The sequence below is a fragment of the Erpetoichthys calabaricus genome, chromosome 6 (genome assembly GCF_900747795.2).
Source record: "Erpetoichthys calabaricus chromosome 6, fErpCal1.3, whole genome shotgun sequence".
Lineage (NCBI taxonomy): Eukaryota > Metazoa > Chordata > Cladistia > Polypteriformes > Polypteridae > Erpetoichthys > Erpetoichthys calabaricus.
The window spans coordinates 215,499,501-215,516,624 of record NC_041399.2 but is presented as its reverse complement, the minus strand read 5'-3'; the positions used below and the strand labels follow the sequence as shown (position 1 = coordinate 215,516,624).

Below are 17,124 nucleotides of genomic sequence, written 5' to 3'. Positions count from 1 at the left end.
TTTTCTATCATTATTTCTATATTAAAAAGTAGAAGAAAATGGTCTGAAAGACCCGTATCAATGACCTGCTTTATATCAACTTTTAGTCCTTTAGTAATTACTAAGTCTAACGTATGACCTGCTTTATGTGTAGGCTGATTAACGAGCTGTCTCAAATCAAAAGAGTCCAGGAGGTTCATAAATTCTTTTACTTTTTGGTCACATTGATTATCTACATGAAAATTAAAGTCGCCGACTATTAAGAGTGCGTCATAGTTCGTAATTAAGATTGACATCAAGTCAGAGAATTCCTCAAAGAAAGACGCGTTGAATTTAGGAGGTCTATACACGGATAATACTAGAACGTGAGAATCTCCCTGAATAACAAGGGCGAGATACTCAAAAGACTTGAACTTACCAAAACTGATATTTTTACATTTTAACCTGCTAGAGTAAATGTTCGCTAGCCCTCCACCTCTCTTTCCTTGGCGATCAGCACGAGTAAAACTGTAATCCGGAGGCGCAGATTCGATTAAAAACAGCTGCGCCATCTGAGCTAAGCCACGTTTCACTTAGTGCAATAAAATCTATTTTTTTTTCACTAATAATGTCGTTGATAAAAAACGTCTTGTTAGTTAAAGCTCTAACATTTAATAGAGCCATATTCAATGTTTCGGAGGAGCAGAGATGAATACTATGTGCGTTATTGATATAGGGAACAGGAATTAAGTTATTTTTATTAGCGCCGCTCTGCGTGTATTTTTTATTTAATCTATGATCTGTTTTTACAGTTTTAATACATTGTTCATCTAAAGTAGTAACTTTAATTAAATTATTGGCGTTTATGCCGTATTGCCTAGATTTTCTATGTGCATTAAGATTGGTTATTACAGTATTTATGTTGCGCACTTTTATGGAAGATTTTTTTAAACAATTATCATGACCAAACACAGGAGTGGCATTTCGGAAGGGGTTAAAAGCAGAGATAGATAGTCAAGATAAACGAATTACCTTCGCTATGTTTTCGGAGAGGACCCGGGCGCCGAAGCTGTTCGGATGCAGGCCATCTCGCTTGAAGAAACGCGGTCTTTCCCAAAAGAGATCCCAGTTGTTAATGAACCCGATGTCTTGATTCTTGCAGAAGCCCTGCAGCCAGTTGTTTAAACCAAGCAGACGACTGTAATACTCGTTTGATCGTCTGACGAGAGGGAGTGGACCCGAGATGAATATCTTTGCCGATGGGGTCCTCTCCTTTGTGTCTTTAATTAATGCAGTGAAGTCTGCCTTGAGGATCTCCGACTGTCGGTGCCTTATGTCGTTTACGCCAGCATGTATAACAATGGCTCCAACTGCCCTGTTCTTGTAGATCGCCGGCGCACGTCTCGTCACATCTCGGACACGAGCACCGGGAAAACAAGAAACAAAAGATTTTCTATTAGGGCAAGTGATATTGAGGTTCCTAACAATAGAATCACCTACCACAATTACATCACCAGGAGCTGAAGGCGAACTAGGGACGCTTAGAGGGTCAAACCGGTTCTGGGTTACGATGCTTGCCTGTGCCGATGGAGGTGTTCTGGCCTTGAACCCCCGCCTGCATAGCTGAAATACACCGAGGTCATCATCGGTGTCGCTCCTACGAGGCGCGGGGGTGAAGGTGACTTGCGCGGCACAACGCGGGGTTGATGTTACGCCGATAACAGATGGCGAGGACGGTTTATCCAACAGCCGAGCCTTCAGATCTCTGAGGTATCTTCGTCTGGACAGAAGATTCTGAATCTGTTCATCGAGTGCCTGGAGTTCCTCGACTACAGTTGCAATGCGATTCACCTCACTGTCGGCCATTGTCCGCTTCTGCTTTGCTTCCGCTTCCGCTTCGTGCCCTAGGAAAAATGAGAGAGAGAGAGAAGGTGAGACCCTGCTGCTGCCTCGCAGTTGGGAGACCTGGGGACCTGGGTTCATGGCTGTGTTCTTACGTTCTTGGGCCCTGCACTCCCTTGGCTGACATGAATGGGCTCAGGATGCTTTACTGCTGGCCTGACACAGGACTGATGGTAGCACTGCTCACCTTTCCTTTTTTCTCTGGATGCCCCAAACATTCTGAAAGAGGATTCATCAGAGAAAATGACCCCTCCCCCGCAGTCCAATCCCAGAATGTCTATCCCTGATGTTTTTCTTTGCTGCCCTTCTTGACACCCACCAGGCCATCTTCCAGAAGTCTATGCCTCACTCACACCTGCCTGATGCCATTCATGACCAAGCTCTTGTGGTTCCCCCGATCCTGAGCTATGGATAAAGGAATGGGGCCAAACATCCTCAGAGAGCAACTTCTCCCAACCATCCAAGAACAGTTTGGTGACCAACATGATGGAGGCAAAAGTGACAACCTAGTGACTCGGAGCAAAACGTCAAAATTTGGGGTCCATGACCAGGAAACTCCACATTGAGAACTTGTGGTCAATCCTCAAGATTTGGGTGGACAAACAAATCCCACCAATTCTGACAAAGTCCAAGCATTGATGATGCAAGAAGGGGCTGCCATCAGTTAGGATTGGGCCCAGAAGTTATTGACAGCCTGCCAGGGTGAATTGCAGAGGTCTTGGGAAAAAAAAAAAAAGAATGGCCAACATTGCAACTCTTGACTCTGTGCATGAACTTCATTTCATTGTCAATAAAAGCCTTTGAAACATCTGAAATGCTTGTAATTCTGCTTCAGTACACCATAGAAACATCTGACAAAAAGATCTAAAAACACTGAAGCAACAAACTTGGTGAAAACCAACACTTGTCATTCTCAAAACGTTTGGCCACGGCTGTAGGACTAGTTACTGATAAAACAAGTTTTTGAGGTTCAAAAAAAACCTTAATTTGTAAAGCCGTGTAAAATGTGGATGAAAATTTTGTAGCTTGGAAAGCTTTTCATAATTGGAACTCGCTTCTGTTGCAATGAAATTCTTTGAACATTTAGTGAAACACATCTTAGTTATGAAGGCTAATCAGTTTAGGATAAATACCAATTAACTTACTGTGCAGACAGAAGTGTGGAAGATGCCCAGCTGGTTATCTTTTATTTTGAGTGTACATATCTCTTGATAAGTCTGGTTCATGAGTTTGAGGTCTATTTCTAGATTTTCCTGCAGTGTTTAATACCTTCCAGCCTTGCATGCTGATTAAGAAATTGAACAGTATGAATTGTATCCTACTTATTATGTTATAGATTCAGGCCTTTCTTCTAAGTCAAGGCTGTCAAAATCCAGTCCTGGAGGGCCGCTGTGGCTGCAGGTTTTCATTCTGACCGTCTTCATTAGTGACCAGTTTTTGCTGCTAATTAACTTCTTTTGCCTTAATTTTAATTAACTTGACTCGGATCCCTTTGTTGTCTCTTTTTCTTTAATTAGCAGCAGGGTATTTTTCGTACGTGGATTAGTCGTTTAGCCGGATATAATTGTTGATGATTTGGTCTGATCCTGGATCTGTCGGTTTTTTCGAAATTCATGCTGGATGTGTTGTCATAGCAGAACATCCAAATCCTCAGAGCTGCTCGGAGCAGGTTTGTTCTACGTAAACAAGGCTTAGCTCACACACTTAATCAGTGTCTGTGCATGGAATTCATTAAGTCGTGGCTTCACCGTTCATGAATGAGCAACCAATTGATATCGGTGCGCAAATTATAATAAGAGAATTTCATATAGAGTGGGTTTTGCGCGATTGGCAAGATCCTTTATTGCTCCCAGAGGAAATTCTTTTCGAAAGATACCGCTTTAGCCGAGGGGGAATATTGTACCTCAAAGATTTATTAGCACCTTATATTCAAAGTCAAGCTAGGAGAAGTCAGGCTCTCACACCCACACAGACAGTAGGCATTGCTTTGAGGTTTTTTGCAAGCTGCACTTTTTTTATGTACTGTAGGTGATGCGGAAAATCTATCTAAAGGTACAGTTTGCCAGGCAATTAGTAAAGTCTGTTTGGCTCTGAAATATTTCCTTCGGGTTTTCAAAGTGTTTCCTGGACACCCGCATGTGCAGACAATAAACGAGGTGTTTCATGCCATTGCAGGTACGTAATACACTGGGAAAAACACCCAGAGTTCCATGAAGAATCTCACAATCAGCCTAACATTCTCATTACCCAATATTTCCAAATATGATTGGGGCACATGGGACTGATCACAGTGGAGTTTGATCAAACATTATTTGGAAAATGTACCTCTCCTCCTGATGAATAATCAGACACAGTGTCTTCATCAAATATTTGACCTTCGTCAATATCTCGTTGGTCAGACACAAGTTCTAGGGATATGACATTCCCTGCAACTGACCCAACAAAAAAAAAAAAAAAAGGGCTATATAAAACATACCTATGGCACACATTGAGGACAAATATATGCAATGACCATCCTTTACCTGAAATGAAGTGACCACTGCATCCTGCCACTGGTTCTGGGGAGGAGCTTCCCCCTGGAATGCCCTCAGAATCAGGGCAATGGGCATTTTGCTGGACAGCCAACTCTTCTGCAGGGGTTAGGTCTGGACTGCGTGGACCTCCGCCTGTTTTTTGCTTGTCTGTCTTCTCATTAGCTTTAAAATTAATGTTTTTTATATTATATATGATTATGTCGTCAGTTCTTTAAATAGTTGTATACCAATATTTACCAGTTTGAAGTATATACTTGTAGTTCACTTTAACCTGTTCCCATGTTCTCCTTGTGCTCACGTTTGATCTGAAATTATGACATTAAATAATAATTAATCTGACACATAGGAAATGAAATGCTGCATTCAGTAAGTACAATGCACACTACTTAGCAGTTAATTTGTCGGCCACCTTTTGCCAGCCGTCTTTTCTGGTTTGGAATGCTTTTGTAGTGTTACCCCTTGTGCATATTAAATCTTGAAATTCTTCATGTCTTTTGAATAAAAGGTCCTGCTCCGCTTGTGTGGGGGGAAAAAAAAAAAAAAAAACGCCCGTTCTTTCGTCATTTTGTTACAGCCTATCAAAGCCTTGCTGATCATGTTTTCTAGACTCGATATATATGGGCTTTTCTCAGCGCGGGCACGCACATTCATCTCGGATGATTAGATCCAGCTAGACTAATCTACTACCCGGCTGCGTTTCAAAAACCGACTTATCCCGGATGAGTTTCACTGACATTAACTCATCCAAGATGAGGCATCTGATCTCGGATGATTTAAGCGACGTATGGAAAATACCCCCCAGCTCACCTGTGCCCATCACACAATATCTGAAAATAATGAAAAAATCAACAGTTTAGGAAATGTCTGCAGTGGCAGAAAGAAAGCAGCAACAAAACATGGAATTAAAGAACGAGTTTAATTAACAGCGAGAATGGGCTTCTCATTAAGAAATTGGTTGAAGTGTGAAATCCCAGTTTAGCTGGTCATCTATTGGCTCGTTTCATGTCTCATTTCTGTTTGGCTGTCATTTAATGAAGAAACAAATCAATTCAGAGGACTGAGTCCTTAAAATAGGACTATTAAAATGAAAGAAAAAGGAGTTAATTAGCAGTTAAAACTGGTCACTGATTAGGAAAAGGGTTTGAAAGAAAACCTGCAGCCATTGTGACCCACCAGGCCTGGAGTTCGACACCCCTGTTCTAAGTCCTTCATAGACAAAGTACAAGATGCTTTTTCAAAATGGGGGGACTCCCCATCATTACTTTGCACACTGTATTGGACACAAGTGACCCTAGACAGAATTTATCCATCAAGTGACCTAAGGTGAATGAATAGAATTGATGTTGAATTCTATCTATTCATGCATCTTCTAAACCCGCTTATCCAAATCAGTAATCTCTGTTCCATTATCAAGGACTAGCTCTTCTACCCATCTAAGACGGGTTAAAATCTAAATAATCAACACAAACCTCAGTGTATTCAGCATTAACATTTGCAGTATGCTATCTATTGAAATGTATTTTGTAATGCATATACAGGTGCTGGTCATAAAATTAGAATATCATGACAAAGTTGATTTAGATAGATAGATAGATAGATACTTTATTAATCCCAATGGGAAATTCACATTATCCAGCAGCAGTATACTGATACAATAAATAATATTAAAGATTGATAATAATAATAATAATGCAGGTGAAAAACAGACAATAACTTTGTATAATGTTAAATGTTAACGTTTACCCATCCCCCCAAGTGGAATTGAAGAGTCGCATAGTTTGGGGGAGGAATGATCTCCTCAGTCTGTCAGTGGAGCAGGACGGTGACAGCAGTCTGTTGCTGAAGCTGCTCTTCTGTCTGGAGATGACACTATTTAGTGGATGCAGTGGATTCTCCATAATTGATAGGAGCCTGCTGAGCACCCTTCGCTCTGCCACAGATGTCAGACTGTCCAGCTCCATGCCAACAATAGAGCCCTGCCTTCCTCACCAGTTTGTCCAGGCGTGAGGCGTCTTTCTTCTTAATGCTGCCTCCCCAGCACACCACTGCGTAGAAGAGGGCGCTCGCCACAACTGTCTGATAGAACATCTGCAGCATCTTACTGCAGATGTTGAAGGACGCCAGCCTTCTAAGGAAGTATAACCAGCTCTGTCCTCTCTTACACAGAGCATCAGTATTGGCAGTCCAGTCTAATTTATCATCCAGCTGCACTCCCAGATATTTATAGGTCTGCACCATCTGCACACAGTTACCTTTGATGATCATGAGGTCCATGAGGGGCCTGGTCCTCCTAAAATCCACCACCAGCTCCTTGGTTTTGCTGGTGTTCAGTTGTAATTTATTATTAATAATAGATTAATAGATTTATTTCAGTACAGTAATTCCCTTCAAAAAGTGAAACTTGTATATTAGATTCATTCATTCCACACAGACTGATGTATTTCAAATGTTTATTTCTTTTAATGTTGATGATTATAACTGACAACTAATGAAAGTCCCAAATTCAGTATCTCGGAAAATTAGAATATTGTGAAAAGGTTCAATATTGAAGACACCTGGTGCCACACTCTAATCAGCTAATTAACTCAAAAGCCTTTAAATGGTCTCTCAGTCGAGTTCTGTAGGTTACACAATCATGGGGAGGACTGCTGACTTGACAGTTGTCCAAAAGACGACCATTGACACCTTGCACAAGGAGGGCGAGACACAAAAGGTCATTGCTAAAGAGGCTGGCTGTTCACAGAGCTCTGTGTCCAAGCACATTAATAGAGAGGCGAAGGGAAGGACAAGATGTGATAGAAAAAAGTGGACAAGCAATAGGGATAACCGCACCCTGGAGAGGATTGTGAAACAAAAATGTGGGGGAGATTCACAAAGAGTGGACTGCAGCTGGAGTCAGTGCTTCAAGAACCACCACACACAGACGTATGCAAGACATGGGTTTCAGCTGTCGCATTCCTTGTGTCAAGCCACTCTTGAACAACAGACAGCGTCAGAAGCGTCTCGCCTTTGACTGCTGCTGAGTGGTCCAAAGTTATGTTCTCTGATGAAAGTAAATTTTGCATTTCCTTTGGAAATCAAGGTCCCAGAGTCTGGAGGAAGAGAGGAGAGGCACAGAATCCACGTTGCTTGAGGTCCAGTGTAAAGTTTCCACAGTCAGTGATGGTTTGGGGTTCCATGTCATCTGCTGGTGTTGGTCCATTGTGTTTTCTGAGGTCCAAGGTCAACACAGCCGTCTACCAGGAAGTTTTAGAGCACTTCATGCTTCCTGCTGCTGACGAACTTTATGGAGATGCAGATTTCATTTTCCAACAGGACCTGGCACCTGCACACAGTGCCAAAGTTACCAGTACCTGGTTTAAGGACCATGGTATCCCTGTTCTTGATTGGCTAGCAAACTCACCTGACCTTAACCCCACAGAAAATCTATGGGGTATTGTGAAGAGGAAGATGCAATACACCAGACCCAACAATTCAGAAGAGCTGAAGGCCACTATCAGAGCAACATGGGCTCTCCTAACACCTGAGCAGTGCCACAGACTGATCGACTCCATGCCACGCCGCATTGCTGCAGTAATCCAGGCCAAAGGAGCCTCAACTAAATATTGAGTGCTGTACATGCTCATACTTTTCATGTTCATACCTTTCAGTTGGCCAACATTTCTAAAAATCCTTTTTTTTTTTGCATTGGTCTTAATTGATATTCTAATTTTCCGAGATACTGAATTTGGGACTTTCATTAGTTGTCAGTTATAATCATCAACATTAAAAGAAATAAACATTTGAAATACATCAGTCTGTGTGTAATGAATGAATCTAATATACAAGTTTCACTTTCTGAATGGAATTACTGAAATAAATCAACTTTGTCATGATATTCTAATTTTATGACCAGCACCTGTACTGTAGTATTTAAATGCATTGCATTTGTCATTCCAACAGATGACGCATCACAAGCATTAGCACTGCTTTTACACATTTCATACCAAATGGTATATAACTGAGATGTAGCAACCAGACGGACACACGCAGAGATAATGTGAAGGTGAATGCTGATATGAAACTGGATCTGGTGAGGATGAAAGCCAATATTCAAATGAAGTGAGCTGTTTAATAAACTGCTGCACTAAGAGACATCATACTCTGAATGTGAAAATGTCCAAAGAAATGATATTTGACTTTAAGAGACCAGAATCTGTATGTTCACCCACCATTGTCTGGGTCGATGGGGTAAAATTAGTGACTGAATATAAATACTTGGGAAATCCCCTAGATAATAATAATCTTAATGGGAATATGAAATAAAAAAAAATCACAAAATCTGAAACAAAATAGGTACACCACTTCTGTGTAAGCTTGGCACATACCTAAAATGGAGGAGGACTTTATGCTGCCCTTTTATATCAGTCTGTTATCACTTTCAGCCTCATTTCCTGGTTTTAATGGTCTGACAAACCAAAATCTGAAAAACAAAACTTCAGCAGATGACCATACGTGCAGCTGAAGTTATTGGGGCTAAAAGGGTTAGGACAAGGTTGAAAAGAACAGAAATCATCAAGACTGAAGTCAGACAGCCATTACGTCTTCTCCTTGAAGATGTGAATTAACGTTTTTTGTTTCAATAACAGCTCTATCCGACCCGGGTTCGCTTCCTGGGTCCTCCCTCAGTGGAGTTTGCATGTTCTCCCCGTGTCTGCGTGGGTTTCCTCCCACAGTCCAAAGACATGCAGGTTAGGTGCATTGGTGATTCTAAATTGTCCCTAGTGTGTGCTTGGTGTGTGTGTGCCCCGCGATGGGCTGGCGCCCTGCCCGGGGTTTGTTTCCTGCCTTGCGCCCTGTGTTGGCTGGGATTGGCTCCAGCATACCCCTGTGACCCTGTAGTTAGGATATAGCGGGTTGGATAATGGATGGATGGATGGATAACAGCTCTATTCACACAAAGCCATGATGTATATCACTTACATTAAAGAGTGCCAAGTCTGACACAATGCTAATAATGCATGTGGCACTCGCTACAATTTGAACAGCCAGGCCAATAATACCCGACTGTAGGGCTGCAGCACCATACGTCATATGTTACCACTGTTGGTCTGTACCAGTAGTATCACGGTGGAAGTTCAGGTTGTGGGATAGTGTGGTCAGCATGTAGTATAAATGGTTAAGATTAGGGGTCACTTAAGGTTACTGTGTAGTATAGACGTGTGGTGACGCCACTTCTGCCCTGAAACTGCTGGTGTAGTCCTACGTTGTGGCTGTGCAGTTGGAAGCTTCTCCAGCAGAGTGCTCAACTACGGCTTTGATTGGGATACTATGAACTTCCTCTAGAGGGCAGTCTTTATTCGATAATACCTCACATTTGTTTTCAGATTTCTTTTTAAACCAAAGGTTTTTGAGAGATAAGATACCTGTATTTTAAGAATGTTAGAAATCTTCCATTGTTATGTCACCTGTGAACTGGCTGGTGACCAGATGTTCACATAATACTTTTGCCCTTGGAACACTTCAAGTTTATTTTCTCCAACATCCCACTAAGAGTTTGTATTTTCCTGTCCACCTTTGCCTACCGACTGTAAATTTGTAATTAAGCTGGACATTAGGGTTCTCTACTGTTATAAATAACTGTTCTGTAGTTTTTACTTTATTTTGTAACCATTAATCGTGTGCAAAGAAACTAGCATACACCGTCACTGACATCTTGAACACCCCTCTAAACCAGGGTTTCTTTCTACCAGGCCAGTCCCAAAGAAGTCAACTGTTCTGTGCCTTGATGACTAGCACCCAAGAAATGGTGAAGTGCATAGAGAGAGATTGGTCAAGGCCCCTGTAACATCCAGAGTCTTTCCCCATTCTGGATCCCCTCCAGTTTGCTTAAAGTCCTAATTGCTCCGTTGATGACTCCATAGCCTGGCACGTCTGGAGGGTCGAGATACATACGTGCTGATGTAGTTCTTCGTATTCAGTTCTGCATTCAATACAGTTATCCCTCTGCACATATGGGCCATCCTTCTCTACTGGGCCTGGAATATTAGACTCACTGACAGACCAAGCCCAATCAGTCTTGAGTTAGAGACAATACATCAAATACCATCCTTCTGAATACTGGTGATCCCAGGACTGTGTATTGAGACCACTCCTCTTCACCCTGATAACCAGGTACAGCACGTACAGTTTATGGACGATACAACAGTGATGGTCGTCATTGGTGGCGGTGGTGATGATGAGGTGGCTTATAGAGGAAGTCAAACAACTCATGGAGTGGTGAAAGAATAAGGACCTGACCCTGAATGCTGATAAAATAACAAAGATCACCGGGGACTTCAAGAAGAAGCACGCTAACCACTGTCCCCTCTGTATCAGCAGCTCCACCTTCAAGTCAGTCAGGAGTACAAAGTTCCAGGGGGGCTCATTTGGTCCGATGTCAGTAGCGACGAGTTGCTGACTTTCTTTGGACTTATTTTATATAATCATTTAAAAGTCTGATGCTGAAATGGAGAGATCAACAAAAGCTTTACTTGAAACATCTCATGGACCATCACGAATATATGGGGCACAACTGAAAAACATTTCAGCTTGTTTGTCAGGTTTTTGCATTTTGTTGACAACCACTCAGTAATGAGAAGGCCTTCTGAAAATAAAATCCTCTCTACACTTGGTATGCTGGAGCAGAATGTCACAGTTCACAAGCCACAAACTGGACCTTGAATTGTACAATCGGTCAGCTGTACAACTGGTGAGGTGTAGTGGTAGGTGGACAAATGAGCCCAGAGTGTGAAAACTAAACCTGCTGATGTAGTATTTATATTTTTATTTTATTTTTTAAATCTATATGTACATATCTATTTTTACTTTTGTTTTCATATTTTTCTTTGTTTTATCTTAACAGCTAAATACATAAATATCTAATAAATAAAACAGCAGGTCATGACAATTGCAGACATCACAGATGCTTCTGCACTTATGGGGGTGACAAAGGGGATGAGACTGAGGAGAGAAGTCAGGTGGAGAACGTTGAGAACTGTCTGCAACTTAACATCAGAAAAACCAAAGAATTGATCATTGACTTGCCACACCAAAGAGCCACTGCACCTGCTCGGGGAGTGGATGTGGTGGTGGTGGTGGTCCACTCCTACAAGGACTGGTCTCATACCACAGGGGAACTATAGGAGAAAGGGCAGAGCAGACTCTTTTCCCTAGAAGCTTCTCTAAAAAGCCAAATTTTCTCTTGGAGACAAATTATTATATAGTGCCTTTCATATCTATTAGTGATTTTCTTATCTACTATATACTGCCTTTCATCTATCTATTATATAGTGCCTTTCATGTCTATCTATCTATCTATCTATCTATCTATCTATCTATCTATCTATCTATCTATCTATCTATCTATCTATTATATAGTGCCTTTCATATCTATTAGTGATTTTCTTATCTACTATATACTGCCTTTAATCTATCTATCTATTATATAGTGCCTTTCATATCTATTAGTGATTTTCTTATCTACTATATACTGCCTTTCATCTATCTATTATATAGTGCCTTTCATATCTATCTATCTATCTATCTATCTATCTATCTATCTATTATATAGTGCCTTTCATATCTATTAGTGATTTTCTTATCTACTATATACTGCCTTTCATCTATCTATTATATAGTGCCTTTCATATCTATCTATCTATCTATCTATCTATCTATCTATCTATCTATCTATCTATCTATCTATCTATCTATCTATCTATCTATCTATCATATAGTGCCTTTCATATCTATTAGTGATTTTCTTATCTACTATATACTGCCTTTCATCTATCTATCTATTATATAGTGCCTTTCATATCTATTAGTGATTTTCTTATCTACTATATACTGCCTTTCATCTATCTATTATATAGTGCCTTTCATATCTATCTATCTATCTATCTATCTATCTATCTATCTATCTATCTATCTATCTATCTATCTATCTATCTATTATATAGTGCCTTTCATATCTATTAGTGATTTTCTTATCTACTATATACTGCCTTTCATCTATCTATCTATTATATAGTGCCTTTCATATCTATTAGTGATTTTCTTATCTACTATATACTGCCTTTCATCTATCTATTATATAGTGCCTTTCATATCTATCTATCTATCTATCTATCTATCTATCTATCTATCTATCTATCTATTATATAGTGCCTTTCATATCTATCTATCTATCTATCTATCTATCTATCTATCTATCTATCTATCTATCTATCTATCTATCTATCTATCTATTATATAGTGCCTTTCATATCTATTAGTGATTTTCTTATCTACTATATACTGCCTTTCATCTATCTATCTATTATATAGTGCCTTTCATATCTATTAGTGATTTTCTTATCTACTATATACTGCCTTTCATCTATCTATTATATAGTGCCTTTCATGTCTATCTATCTATCTATCTATCTATCTATCTATCTATCTATCTATCTATCTATCTATCTATCTATTATATAGTGCCTTTCATATCTATTAGTGATTTTCTTATCTACTATATACTGCCTTTCATCTATCTATCTATTATATAGTGCCTTTCATATCTATTAGTGATTTTCTTATCTACTATATACTGCCTTTCATCTATCTATTATATAGTGCCTTTCATATCTATCTATCTATCTATCTATCTATCTATCTATCTATCTATCTATCTATCTATCTATTATATAGTGCCTTTCATATCTATTAGTGATTTTCTTATCTACTATATACTGCCTTTCATCTATCTATTATATAGTGCCTTTCATATCTATCTATCTATCTATCTATCTATCTATCTATCTATCTATCTATCTATCTATCTATCTATCTATCTATCTATCTATCTATCATATAGTGCCTTTCATATCTATTAGTGATTTTCTTATCTACTATATACTGCCTTTCATCTATCTATCTATTATATAGTGCCTTTCATATCTATTAGTGATTTTCTTATCTACTATATACTGCCTTTCATCTATCTATTATATAGTGCCTTTCATATCTATCTATCTATCTATCTATCTATCTATCTATCTATCTATCTATCTATTATATAGTGCCTTTCATATCTATTAGTGATTTTCTTATCTACTATATACTGCCTTTCATCTATCTATCTATTATATAGTGCCTTTCATATCTATTAGTGATTTTCTTATCTACTATATACTGCCTTTCATCTATCTATTATATAGTGCCTTTCATATCTATCTATCTATCTATCTATCTATCTATCTATCTATCTATCTATCTATCTATCTATTATATAGTGCCTTTCATATCTATCTATCTATCTATCTATCTATCTATCTATCTATCTATCTATCTATCTATTATATAGTGCCTTTCATATCTATTAGTGATTTTCTTATCTACTATATACTGCCTTTCATCTATCTATCTATTATATAGTGCCTTTCATATCTATTAGTGATTTTCTTATCTACTATATACTGCCTTTCATCTATCTATTATATAGTGCCTTTCATATCTATCTATCTATCTATCTATCTATCTATCTATCTATCTATCTATCTATCTATCTATCTATCTATCTATTATATAGTGCCTTTCATATCTATTAGTGATTTTCTTATCTACTATATACTGCCTTTCATCTATCTATTATATAGTGCCTTTCATATCTATCTATCTATCTATCTATCTATCTATCTATCTATCTATCTATCTATCTATCTATCTATCTATTATATAGTGCCTTTCATATCTATTAGTGATTTTCTTATCTACTATATACTGCCTTTCATCTATCTATCTATTATATAGTGCCTTTCATATCTATTAGTGATTTTCTTATCTACTGTATACTGCCTTTCATCTATCTATTATATAGTGCCTTTCATATCTATCTATCTATCTATCTATCTATCTATCTATCTATCTATCTATCTATCTATCTATCTATCTAATATTGCGAACATAAGTCCTTCTCTGGCTCTTTCTTTCTCAGAATAGACCGCTGAAGGACCATACTGTCATTACGTTTGACGTTTCATATGATGTTCTGTACTCTGATGACTCTCAAGCAGAATTCTAAGCTTTGGCGCTGCATATTTGGCCCCTCTCGTAATCTCAGACGCAGTTTCTGCTGCTACCCCAGACACACACCTGTTACATACACCCATACTGCTTGCTGTTCGTATGTGTTGCCTATTCAAGTTTAGGTAACCACTAAGTTTTGACATTACGTGTTATTCTTTTTATTTCCATGGTGGTCCCCACAACAATGGTTCAAGCCCTGGGACCCCCTCCCTCCAAAGTCGGGCGCATAATTAATAATAAGTTCCTGCAGCATCTGGGAAGGAAAAGAAAGGAACTGAAAAACCCCGTCGGATGCTTTAGTAATTGTTAGTCTTGGGAAGGTACAATGTAATAATGAAAATGATCAGTTTGTACTCTTATAAAAAATAACTTTGATAATGTACATTCTTCCCCTAATGTACATAACAGAAAGGGCAGTCTAACGTTTCAAAAGCAGCCGTCGCCACCGCTGCGTTACTTATCGAGTTTTAAAGCTCCTAAGCGACCTTAGCGTGGAAAACCATAACATTCCCGGAGTTGCTCTAACATGCCGCGTACTAATCTCTTTCTTGATACATTTTTTTACGGTATTTACATCCTATATTTCTCTCTTTAAAATGACGTAAAAATTTGTTGTTTTTCCCCGTTTAACAAACTAATCACGTTTCAGTTATTATTTTAGAAGCCATTTCTACAAATTCCGTGTAACCACCTGGTCGTCCTTGACGACCGTCACGCGCTTCGTTCACTGCCCTGAGCTGCGGCGCTCACTTCGCGCTAACATCGACAGACGCAGGTCAGGTAAGCAGACTCGATCAAAGTGATTATTTAATTCGACAGAGAATGTCAGCGTTATAGTTTGACTGTTCTTACAATGTGAAACTTTGGACTGCTGTTATAATTATATATTTTTATGTATATTATGATACAATAGGTACAATTGCAGTACAATAATAGAAAATAAACCACAAATAGATGGATATTACAGGCAAGCGTTACAAACTTTACTAAAGGAATAGCCTTTATATCTTTACAGTTATTTGCAGGAAATTATTTTAATATATACATTTGTTTCATTTTGTAATGTAAGAAACAAAAGTTTCTGACTGATAACGTTAGACATATGAATATGAACTTTTGCCAGTATCGGTAGAAAAGTAATTGGATAGTAATCTGTGTCGTTACAGCTTTTAAACTTCTAAAAATCTAATAGGATATCCTTAAAAAATAACGAGAAATCTTCAGTAACCCTTTTTTTTTTTTTTGACAAACTTTGAGAAATTTTTCCAACATGAACAGGTCTAAAATAAATGTAAGGCAGTTTCATGCAGCTATTGCAAAAAGAAGAAATGTGGGCCATTATCTCCTTTAAATTTGGTCATGTAGTGTTTGGAAGGACAATAGCTACGGAGTAATTTAAAAACAATTTCTCTAACTTTGTTTGTGATTAGATATTTAAGTGATATGAGCCGCACCACCTTCCACGCCATATCTATTCTGTCTGTGTATATAAAATGTGAATGTCTGTCACAAATGGGACTGGAACCTTGACCTTGGTCTTAATCAAAAGCTTATCACATGATATATTCTGAACATTAAAAAAAGGCATTTTTTATTTGCATTTTATTTTAGGATCATAGGCCCGCATATTTAGTTATTCTGCAACACAATTCTCCCAGTGAGACAGAGTATAAGGAATTGTCACTATGTATCTATCTGTTATATAGTGCCTTTCATATGTGTCTATCTGTCATATATTTTCCTATCTATCTATCTATCTATCTATCTATCTATCTATCTATCTATCTATCTATCTATCTATCTATCTATCTATCTATCTATCTATCTATCTATGTGTATATATATATATATATATATATATAATTACAAGATAGGCAAATGTAAATGTAATGTTGCGTTTAAAAAGCCTGATTAGATAGATAGATAAGAGAGCTCTTTTTGGTAATTATACCAAAATATAATTATATATGAAGACTTTTGTACTAATTTTGTATTTGTTATGTAAGCTCGTATTGATTTTTATTGTTTCTATTATTCATTCATTCATTCCTATTCTGACCTAACTTGATTTGTTTTTCTTTTTTCGTATCTGTTTCATTGACATCTTGTAAAACAATTGGAACTACATCCTTTGTATGAAAATGTGTTTTAGAAATAATTGTTCTTGTTGATCAAAAAAAAAACCATAAGCAGATAAAAATGATGTGTAACTTAACTACTTTTTGAATTGAGTAATTTTGTTACTAACAAAATATTATGATTGAACCTTTCACTAAAGAAATTGTAGATTTATTTAGAAATAAAATATCACATTTGTTGTGTTTATAAGAAATACTTATGAACACTTTGTAATCACTTCATTTTTTTAGTCCATAGAGTCCTGGCTTAGCAGCAGGACAGAATATGATCTACTTTCAACTCGTCTTGAATGTTAGTTCTGAAAACCATTGAGCTTTTTTGAGTTTCCCCCTATTTTTGGCTCTCTAGGGCTCATTTTCAGGCAATTTTTGGACTATATTTTATGCAAGAAAGTACCTCCATCTGCGGTGGGTTGGCACCCTGCCCAGGATTGGTTCCCTGCCTTGTGCCCTGTGTTAGCTGGGATTGGCTCCAGCAGACCCCCGTGACCCTGTGTTCGGAT

At 38.2% G+C, this 17,124-nt stretch overlaps 1 protein-coding gene across 2 annotated transcripts in view; it reads left to right on the top strand.

The window, feature by feature from the left end:
- tmem14ca (transmembrane protein 14Ca) overlaps positions 1-17,124 on the top strand; it is a 1,114,298-nt gene that overhangs the window by 1,088,769 nt on the left and 8,405 nt on the right. The window contains exon 1 of one of the 2 annotated variants that reach the window (XM_028790858.2): positions 15,191-15,263. The exons of the other annotated variant lie outside the window; for it this stretch is intronic. The gene's annotated coding sequence lies outside the window, so the exon portion shown is untranslated. Of the gene's footprint in view, positions 1-15,190; positions 15,264-17,124 lie in introns of those variants that run through there. 2 annotated transcript variants of the gene reach the window in all.